The sequence below is a fragment of the Rhinolophus hipposideros genome, assembly GCF_964194185.1.
Source record: "Rhinolophus hipposideros genome assembly, chromosome: 17".
NCBI lineage: Eukaryota > Metazoa > Chordata > Mammalia > Chiroptera > Rhinolophidae > Rhinolophus > Rhinolophus hipposideros.
In genome coordinates, this window is record NC_138063.1 from 32,334,934 (window position 1) to 32,347,132 (window position 12,199).

The following is a 12,199-nucleotide window of genomic DNA, read 5'->3' on the forward strand; positions in this document are numbered from 1 at the left end:
AAAATTAATATAAGACCAGGTCTTATATATTATACAATATACAAGACCCAGTTTTATATTGTAGTAAAATAAGACTGGGTCTTATATTAATTTTTGCTCCAAAAGATGCATTAGAGCTGATAGTCCAGCTAGGTCTTATTTTGGGGGAAACATGGTATCACAGTATCTATAACATTATTTTAAAATGTCTGTTTCAATGCCATCTTCCCATCTAAACTAAAAGACCTTTAGTACACTTACCATTGTTAATTGTTTATTTCCACAGTCTACCCCAGGCCTTGCCTATGATAGGTACACAGTAAATTTTTCCTGAAATGTCCATTACTGCTTTGGTCCTGAGGAATTTGTCCTTCTGTGTGTTTGTTGTTTAAAAGGTGTCTATTCTGCAGTCTAGTTGAACCTGATGGATGATTAATGATATTCCCCAAACAGCATATATTCCTTTGATTACTTTTAGAGTAATCAAATAAATGATGAGTCGTTTGGTATGAGTCTACTATTTGGAATCTCTATTATCTTTCCTCCTTAGGATTATTTTGAGATGCCTAAGGCATACTTCTCCAAGGGAAAAGAAAATACAACCATAGGACTTCATCCATTATTAATGCTTGAGGCAAAAAAAAAAGAACTTTATAGTGAGTAATGGGCTGAAACATTATTGAAACAATTATCTAATATTTGCTACTATTCTTTTCCTTCAGAATTAAAGCAGCCAGTTTAAGAATCTTTAGAAATCCAGGTGGTAACCACTTCTTTGCTGAACATTTCCAATACAATGCCTCAAACACACATAATATATACCCTTGAATTACTGTATTAGTATTATTTTATATGACAATGATTAGCAATTATCTTTAGAGTATCAATAAAAACTCACATTAATAGAATGATAAAATTTTCCCAAATGGTTTGTAACTACATTATCCTAATCTTTAAGAGAGCCCTCAAACAGATATTGGTGTACCTAGTTTCCTTTTGAGCTAAAATTCCAAAGGAAACATGGTTAAATAAGTGGAGAGCAAAGTCAAAAGCAGAGAGGATTTTAGCCCATTGACTATTTGGGACTCTGAGAAAGACTCCTCTCTCTGATTGGCCCCTGCCCCGGTGAGGAGATACATGAAGAATAATCAGATGCAGATCAAATGGCCTACGTTGTCATAACTGTGGAGGTCTGCAGTTCCAACAAGGCCAAGTCGGGGCTGGGTCAGCAGAGAGGACCACTGGAGACACAAAAGAAAGATCACTGACTCACTAGCCACAGACCTAAGTTGCTGACACTTGCTGAATAATCAGTAACCAGATAGGCACGTGACATCTATGGGAAGACCAGATAAGACACAAAGCAGAACAAGAACCTGGGAACATACAGAAAGGCTCCCTTGTACCCCTCCACTAAAATTACATATAACCCTTCTCCCCGATGCCCATATGCCATCTTAGACAAGACCAGAGGAAAGAGAAGGGAAATCCAAGATGGAGACAGTTATTTAAAAGAGGAGGTTTCCTGGGCTTCTGGATTCAGCTCTGACGTGAAAAGAACTTAGAATAGCTGCTTCCATCCTTACGACAACAAAAAGTGATGAAAAAGCTAAAAATCAATACTTTTCATGGATCCATGAGAGAACTGACATCACAGGGCAAATTGCCCCCCTGAAATCTGAAGAGACAGATGAGTAGAGAGAAACACAGTCAAGATGTGCTTATCTGAAGCAGAAGCTGCTAGAGCCATAACTGTAGGAATATTTAAGTGGTGATTTTAACAAATTGCTGGAGGTTGAGTGTGGGCTAACTTGAAAGTGAGAAACTTCTGGGGATCAAAGTACCCATACTTTCATGGGTTTTACATTGATGACCCAGATTCTTATGGTGATCTGCCAAGAAAAACCACCTTCCTGTCTCTGACTGGAGGAGGTAAAAGTAATCGTTATGCAATACTCCCAGTGAATTCTCCATAATACAGGTCTACTCTCCAGGTAGAAAGAATTTACCAGAGCCTTATCTCACTTAGGCAACAGAAGGACAATTACACAACTCCCGCCATCTCAATCTAGGCTTCTTGGCCCACCTAAGGTGTGTGTGTGGGGGGGGGGATGGAGAGAGAGGAGGTACACTTATAGAAGTTATATTCCAGGGACTCAAGTCTACTAAAAGAATGAGATTTAACAATAAGATTATAGAAGGCTTTCTTTCCCTGAGTCCTTATCACTATATCAATAGGGCTCCAGTGCAATAACAGTGGATTAGTGTGAAGCACTTGAAAGCACAGGCTTTATTTAAGGAGTTCTTAGGGAGGATTCTGACCCTCTGGGTGGAATGCAAAGCTGCGGGAAATCCACATGACCTCTTAAAGGGTCTGCACACAGACTCATTTGCTCGCAGGCACTCACCCTGGGCTCCAGGGGAGGAACATTGACTTGGGATGGGGTGGGGTATGCGTCACAGACATATGGGGAGAGACTGAGTGGTATGGCTTCCAGGTGAAGAATAGAGGGCCAGTTGCCATTTTCCCTGTATGAGGTCCCCTTCAAACCTGCAGCCAACAGATGGGTGCCATCTTTCTTGTGCTGAGCCCTTCCCTCATGCCCATTATCAAATCTGACTCTGAATTGGCTTGTTCTACCCTGGTGACTCCCTGTAACCCCACCCTACCCAACTTGAGTACCTCATGAGGCTTTATCAGCGTCTTAACCTTATGAGAGCCAGGAGGCAGCAGGTGGCAGGTGTTTTCAGTTTGCAAATTGGCCTGTCCCATGCACCTCCAGGTTTAGCAGAGGCAGAGACCAACCACAGATCACTTTGTAGCTATTACTAGGTAGTCCCTGGCTGGTCACAGGCAGTTGCTGACCTGGGCCTGCACTGGAGCCCCTCCAAGAGGCCCCAGAACCAACATATCTGGAGGTCAGCTTCAGACCACAGCAGAGTACCACCCACTTAGCCCCACAAGTGGCATATCCAAAGGGCCATCTCAGCATGCACAAGAGCCCACTAGGGCAAATACCACTCAGTGGGGTAAGCCCCCTTCACAGCAGCCCATAAGCTGTGGATGTGGCCAGCCAGCCCGATGGTCAATCCAACCCACTGATGTGCCAAGAGCAATCAAGGCTTAATTATAACAGGAGGACACACAAAACCCACACAAGTGACACTCCAGGAACACCTGGTGCAGAACCAGGGCGACTGTGCCACTGGGTCTCACAGGGCACCCACTACATAAGGTCACGTGGCCAAGACTGGGAGACATAGCAACTCTACCTAATACATAGAAACAAACACAGAGAGGCAGCCAAAATGAGAAAACAAAAAATACATTACAAATGAAGGAGCAGGAGTAAACTCCAGAAAAAGAATTAAACAAAATAGAAGCAAGCAACCTATCAGATACAGATATAATCAAAACAATGATTACAAGGATGCTCAAGGAACTTTGTGAGAAGTTCAACAAAGAGATAGCAAGCATATAGAATGTCATAGAAACCATTAAAAGAAACCAGTCAGAAGTGAAGAATACAATAAATGAAATGAAGAATGCACTAGAAGGAATCACCAGTAGGCTAGACTAAACAGAGAATTGCATCAGGAATTTGGAAGACAGGTAGTAGGAAACAGCTAATTGAAACAGCAAAAAAAAGAAGAATTTTAAAAATTAGGATAGTTTAAGACATCTCTGTTACAATATCAAGCTTAACAACATTCCCATCATAGGGGTACCTGAAGGAGAAGAGAGAAAGCAAAGTACCGAGAACCTATTTGAAGAAAAAATGACCAAAAACTTCCCTAACCTGCTGAAGGAAATAGACATATAAGCACAGAGAGTCCCAAACACGATGAAGAGTCCCAAACAGACCCACACCAAGACACATTATAATTAAAATGGCAAAGGTTAAAGACAAAGAGAGAATCCTAAAAGCAGCAAGAGAAAGGCAACTAGTAACTTATAAGGGACCTCCCATAAGATTGTCAGCTGATTTCTGAACAGAAACTTTGCAGGCCAGAAGGGATAGGCATGAAATATTCAAAGTGATGAAAAGTGAGGACCTACACCTAAGGGTACTCTACCCAGCAATGCTATCATTTAAAATTGAAGGACAGACAAAGAGCTTCTCAGACAAGAAAAAGCTAAAGGAGTCCATCACCACCACATCAGTATTACAAGGAATGTTAGAAGGATTTCTTTAAGATGAATAAAATAAAATAAAAAATACGAATAATAAAATGGCAATAATTACATATCTATCAACAATTACTTCCAATGTAAATGGCTTAAATGCTCCAATCAAAAGATACGGGATGGCAAAATGGATAAGAAAACAAGATGCTTATATATGCTGCCTACATATATAAGAGACCCACTTGAGATTGAAAGACACACACGGAAAGTAATGGGATAGAAAAAGGTATTTCATGAAAATGGAAACAAAGAAACAACAAAAAATTGGGGGTAACAGTACTTATACCAGACAAAATAGACTTTAAAACAAAGGCTACAACAAGAAACAAAAAAGAAACCCAGAACACTACTTTGAGAGGATTTGTGAATCATATGTTCATTGCAGCATTGTCTACAATAGCTGAGATGTGAGGGCAGCCTGGGTTTTTGTCGAGGGATGAATGGATAAAGAGGAGGATATATATAATATATATCCAATATTGCTCAGCCACGGTAGGGAATGGGTTCTTGCCATCTGCAGCAGCATGGATGGACCTGGAGAGTATTGTACTAAGTGGAGTGTGTCAGACAGAGAAAGACAGATGCAATGTGATTTCACTTATATGTGGAATCTAATGAACAAAATAAACAAACAAAACAGAAACAAACTCATAGATACTGAGAACATTTTGATGGTTGCCATCACATCAGTAGGCTAAAGGGTGAAAAACGTACAGCTATATCAATTGTTGCAGAAAAGGCATGGATCAAAATTCAGCATTTATTCATGATAAAAACTCTCAGCAAACTAGCAAGACAGGGCAACTTCCTCAAGTTGATCTTAAAAAAAAAACAATACAAACAAACCTACAACTAATATCATACTCAGGATACAAAATTACTGTACAAAGCCAATTGCTTTCCTATATACAATCAATGAACAATTGGAATTTAGAATTAAAAACACAATACCATTCTCAACAGAATTAAAAAAATGAAATAGTTAGGTATGAATCTAACAAAACCTGAACAGAATCTGTAGTCAGCAAATGACAAAATTCTGATTTTAAAAAATCTAAGAAGATCTGAATAAATGAAGAGATACTCCATGTTTATAGATTACAGGGTTCAGATTGCTGCCATGTCTTCTCAACTTGATGTACAGATTCAATGCAAGCCCAATCGTATTCCTAACATGCTATTTTGTAGATATTTACAAACGAATTCTAAAGTTTGTATGGACAGGCAAAAGGTCCAGAAGAGCCAACACAACACTGAGGAACAACAATAAATTCAGATGACTGATGCTACCTGACTTCAAGACTTTTTGTATAATTACAGTAATCAAGGCAGCAGGAGATTCATGAAAGGGTAGACACCGTGATCAATGGAACATAATGATAGACAGGTTCACTCAAAAATAGTCAACTGATCTTTGACAAAGGAGCTAAGGAAAGTCAATAGAGAAAGGACAGTCTTTTCAACAAATGGTGCTGGAAACCGATGTTTGTGTGCATAAAATAAACTAGACATTGACCTTATGCCTTTCACAGAAACTAACTCAAATTCAATTGAACATCTACATGTAAAAAGCAGAACTATAAGACTTCTCGAAGAAACATAAAAGACTACGTGACCTTTGGTTTGCAGATGTGTTTTCATGTACAACACCAAAGCAAGATTCATGAAAAAAAAACACCAAAAAAGTTGGATTTATTAAAATTAAAAATTTTTACTTTGCTAAAGACACTATTAGAGAATTAAAATATAATCCACGGTTTTGGAGAAAATATTTGCAAAACACAAATTTGATGACACATGTATCCAAAATATACAAACAACTCTTAAACCTCAACAATAAACAAACAACTCAATTAAAAAATGGACAAAAGATCTTAACAGAGGACTTGCCAAAGAACATATACAGATGCCAAATAACCATATGAAAATATGCGGAGCATAAATGTCATTAGGGGATTGTGAATTAGAACAACAAGATACCACCACACATGCATTAGAATGGCTACCCTTCAAAAATATGACAATACCAAATGGTGGTGAGGATGCAGAGCAACAGGAATTCTTGTTCATTACTGGTGGGAATGCAAAATGGTTCAGCTGTTGTGGAAGATAGTGTGTCAGTTTCTTATAAAGTTAAACTTAGTCTACTACACGAGTATGATTCAACAAGTATGCTCTCAGGTATTTACCCAATTGATTTCAAAGTTCAGGTCCACACAAAAACTTGCAAGCAAATGTTTATAGCAGCTTTACTCATAATCAGAAACAACCAAGATGTTCTGTAATAGATAAATGGATAAATTAACTGTGGTAAATCCACAATGAAATATTATTTGGTGAAAAAAAGAAATAAGCTACCAAGCCAAGAAAAGATATGAATAAATCTTAAAAGTATCTTGCTAACTGAAACAAGAAATTTTGAAAGGACAACATAATGTATGATTCCAATTATATAACATTGTAGAAAAGGCATAACTATAGAGACAGTGAAAGCATCAGTGGTTGCTAGGGGTTTGGAGGGAAAAGAACAGGTTGAATAGGTAAAACACAGGGTATAGTTAGAGCAGTATAATTATACTGTATGATATATGATACTATAATGGTAGATACATGACATTTGTCAAAACCCATAGAATAAAGAGTAACTTTACCATGTATTAGATCCCTTTTACCCTCATCCACTAACCTCTTTCCCCCTTACCCTCTGGTAACCTCTAAACCATTGTCTATGTATATGAATTTTTGTTTCTTCATTTGTTTGTCTTGTTCCTTTGTTGTTTCCAGTTTTATACACCACATATCAGTGAAATCATATGTGAAAAAACAAATTAACTCAAAAAGAAAAAAGAGTAATATTAATGTAAGCAAATTAAAAAACAATCATTTATGAGATTAGGGGATTGCAAGGTGGAATGCAGACTGATCAAGAGAATCTAATGGTATTATAAATGTATGAAACAACCTCACTGATAGGTATTGTAGGAAAAAGTGCTGACCTAAGTAACTTTGGGAAGGAGTGGAGTTTGTTAGACTACCAGCAATAAGAACTCCACATAAGCACTGTACTCTAGTTGACAGAATTGTTTCCCATTGTGGTATGGGCTGACACTTCTGATACTGCTATGCATGTATGCTGGAATTGAAGAGTTAACAAATGGATGGCTGATTGTGGGAGCCAACTTTCTTACTGTGGAGTGGGAATTTAAAGATAACCAATGGGAGGGGACTAGGATTATATGAGTGTGACAATTAAGTTCGCAAACTTGCCGCTGTGTGCTTACATTGGCAGCACTGTACAAACTAGGAAGTCCAGGAAACTGTCACAGACAACAGGAGCCTAAGAAGACATGCTGACTAAATGTAATGTACTATCCTAGATGGGATCCTGAAACAGAAAAAGACATTAGGTAAAGCTAAAGAAGTATGAATAAACCAGGGACTTTAGTTAATAATAATACATCAATATTGTTTTATTAATTATAATAAATATATCATACTAATGTAAGATGTTAATAATTGGGGAAACTAAGAACAGGGTATATGGGAATTCTTTCTACCATGTCTTCAGTTTTTCTGTAAATCTAACAACTGCTCCAAAAATTAAGTCAATTATAAAAAACAAAACAAAAGAGTGTTACTTTAAAAAAATAACTTTAAATAACTAGACCTAACTGACGTTATGATCAAACTGAGGTTACTAGATTTGATTAGATTTGATTTCTGAATCTCCCTCATGCTTTTCTTAAATAGAACATAAAGATGATACATTTTCTTTGTACTCCTCAGTGTAATGTGTGCAAAATAGCAACAAAAAAAAAATAAAAATCAGAGAATTAAACTCACATAGTTACTAATGGCAAAGATGTGATTCAAATCCCAGATTTTAGAAGAATCTAGAGCCCTTTGGAGTGCTTTAAAAAGTACTGTGGGAAACTAACCAAAAATAAAACACACTCTTTTCTTTCAAGGAAGCTATTTTATGCTTATGGCAAATTCACCTGAATATGTGAAACAGCAAATTTCACATAGTCTGAGAAAGCCAGGCAGTACATTTCAGGAGGATAATACAGAGATAGCCATTGTGTAGACACAGAACAGGAAATAGGTATAGTGAAACCAATGAGTCAAATTTATTTCTTTAATGGTTCAAAGAACCATACTTAGGAATGAAATGAGAACAAAGTTAACTCAATTATTCACATCTAAAGAATCTTTATTGCTGTGTCTTTTACGAGCTTTTTCCAGGTCATCTGGTCACTGTGGATCAAAAGCTTAAAGTCTTCACCTGTAATCTAATTTGTTATGGTTTGTTACTATTTTATAATCTAGAGTATGAGAAAAATGTAATTAGTTCACTTTACAACAGTCAATTTTTAACACAGTAGCAGTTAATTACCCAATATTTGAAATAGTGTCTTTTCAAATTCTGACTATGGGTCCTTATTTCCAAAGCATAAATAGAAAAAGTAGAGAAGAGAAAACTTAAAATTATTAAATTGTGTATTAGTATTTACAAAGGCAAGTGCTACACAATTAGCCAAGATCTTCTTTAGCAATTAGTTGTGCAAATTAAAAAGTTAGTTGGAGGATATTATGAATAGAATAATATTAACCCTATAAATAAACTCTGTATTAAATTTGTAGTATATGATTCCACATATATGTAAATAAAGATACAAGATATTTAAAATAGCACATACTTGTTTAATGATGAAAGTTTCCTTTCAATAAATAAGCACTTCTGTTTCCATCAGAAGAGATAAATAATTATGTAACTCCGATTCAGCATAAGGGCTGAATACAAGTTAGAAAATAAATTAAAGCTAAGAGACTTCACTTTTAACCAGAGGACACATTTACCTTTCAGATGAAACACTGTTGAGTGAAAAAGGCTAATAGAAAATTATTATTAAGTATATGAAAACTCATAGAGTGGATTTAATTTGTCAAAAACTTACTTTTATCCCCCTACTCAAATAGCCTACGGGGCAAACAGTCAAATAAATTTAAAAAGTAAAGTGGAAGAGACATAAATGCTGCAGCTGAAATTAAATTTAAAAAGCAACGAAAAGGAAAAATATCGTTTGCTTATGTGCGAAACTGTGAAATGAACTCATTTCATATGTTTGCAAAGTCCCAGACTGTATACCTTTTCCACAAATCCAACAAATCAGCCTTCTCAATGTAAGCTTACCTGTCAGAGGTTATCTATATTATGGCTTTCACTGCCCACTTTCCTCCAGGAATTATGTTCTAAAGAGATACATTAGAGTTACACTACATGTCAGGATATAATAAAAGCAGGTGACAATCACATTCTCTACATATCTGCACTATATCAGCATTACCTGAGTTACCTATTGCATATATAGATTCTTGGGCCCCACTCCCGATATACCAATTCTTGATGGCAGAGACCCAGAATATACCTTTTCAACAAGCATCCAAGTTAGTTATTGGCACACAAATACTTAATAACCTCTGCTTCAAGCTAATAATATTGATTATAGTATAAGATATATAACTGTTAAATAGGAATTAAAAATGTAAAGAAATACTAAATATTTAATTACCTAATGCATGAATTTGTTAGATTACAAAGTTAAATAAGAACGTCTAAAAATATTACAGTATGAATTAAGTGATGATCAAATCTCAAATAGATTTCAGTGCTCTTTGAAGATAGCTTGTGTTTGAAAATTGTCCTTTTTTCCTTCTTCTTTCTTTTCTTTCTTAAGAAAAAATAACCTCATGTTTGCGTTGACTTGAGATCAGAAAAATATAAAAGCACCATATCTATGTTATATAACTGATTTCTGTGCTTTTATTTTTATTCAAAGCCACTCTCTAGCCTTTGTATCAATAATGATAATTATACAGAGGAAAATAAAGCAGGGAAAGAGAGAGGTGAGTGGGGAAGGCTATTGCATACAGGTGGTCAGCAAGTATTTAATATTATAAAGGCATGGCAACAAATACTTTAATTGGTCTTAATATGTTTCCTGTGTTGCTTACATAACATTAGCAGTTTCCTCAGTAATATACATGTATGTCAACTGCTACTGCTCTGAAATTCATAAGATAAATTTTGAGTAATTGATTTTCAAACAGTTCAGAAACATAATTTGAACAAACATGTGCTGTCATTTTACATGTTGTCAATTTAACAATATCAGTTGGTTATGTTTCTAAATTGGTCAATAGAAGGCAATCAAAAATTTACCTATTATGTTTGCTAATTCTCCAAGAAGAGAAAAATAAAAATCCGATCTCCATAAGCTTTGGCAGTCAAGACTTCCAAAGTAAAAACCTGACAGGAATGAGCCAAATCAAAAAGGTGTCATAAATACAAGAGCCTTGGGACAAAATTTTTTTAAAAAAGTAAAAATCATGTCCATCTCTCTAAGCTTAAAATAGGACCTGATCCAAAAAGATCGATGCAGGAATGAAAGACTCTGAGACCTACGTCTTTACAACTGACCAATCCTTGCCCTACCCTCCAACAACTTGAAAGCCCACTTCCCTGCTTTAGAATTAATAAGCCATAGGCACCAGTCATGAGTATGATTTTCACAAGTACTGAAGGGTTTTCCAGTCTGTCCTGTACAGAGCAACCACTGTAGGTCACTGTGGCTCAATCAGAATTTGAAATGTGCCATTATCCCATACAAGTGCTTTTTTATTCATTTTCTTTCAGCTCCTAAATTATTTTTTGACATTGCCCTTTCAAAAGCTTGATTTAGTATTGGCTTCAACTTTGTGAGCTGCCCTTCAATCAAAAGATGTCTCTATTTTTTACATGTATTTGACCTGGTTGCTATTTGGTCCCTAAATTGCCTTGCTTTGTGTTGAGGCATCTCAACCTTCATTTTTTCTTATATTCACGTCTTCTTTGAGAAAAAGGACTTTTTGACAGCCCTGAAGACAATTCCAGGTTGTTTTTTCTCTTCTCTACCCAAAGAAATGGAAATGCAAGAAGGAGCCACTAGACCAGTGCTTATAATGTCCTTCATTTCACAATAAATATTTCATAGGTTTTTTAAAATATATATATTATGTACATTCACTGTAACAATTATTAATTAAAAAAATGTAGAGGTGGGGGAAAGACCATTTTACCCTTTTATTTCACCCACATCATGTAAGCAGTGATAATACTTTGGTGTGTATCTTTCCATTCTTTTCTCAAGGCTTTTGCAAATCTATGGAAACACTGATGTACGTATTTGACCTTCACACTTCTCATCTGGTGTTCTAGAGGTGGCATGTTTTCTAAAATTTCTTTCTATTGGGATTGGAACTTGTTCAGAAATTATTTTTTTCTTACTTTTCATTCATGTTTGTACTTGTTTTCATTCAAATCATATTCTGGGGACCTCCCTTCAGCCAGTGGTAGACTTGCAAGTCCCTTTGTATGTATGTGTACCCCTGTCAAACTCTGGGGACGTTCAAGTATAATTTGGCCTCACCCTCACCTTTTGTCTTCTCTGAGAGTTAAAGGTGACTGGATCCAATTCAGTGAGTGGGTGTTGACGATTGCTTCTGTGTGGCAACTGTCCCTTGCACAGGATTCGTGGAACATTAGCTTAAGAAGGACTGTGCTACAGCAAGAAAGAGATTCTAGAATTAGTGGCATATACTGGGTGTGTAGGCAAGTCACTCATGTGGACCCAAAACATCTTACTGATTTTACCTACAAATAAATGATGTTCTTCAAGAACAACTTTATTGGCCAATCGCTATGTGAAAAATACATGTAAAACAGATTGGGCAGCCACTGGGTGGCAGCAGAAATTTTATAAACATACTACATGAATATACTTTCCTATTGTTTTGTCCTATCTCTTACTGTTTAGTGAACTAAAAGACAACATTATTTTCAACAAAAGGTCTTTTTGTGGATAATATCCATCCAACTGAGCTCTCTAACATAAACTAGCATATTCAACTATGAGAAAAAACATAAAACATTAAACCTTATCATCAAATATTCTACGAATATAATATAAAATTTTAACGTTACTCAGAATG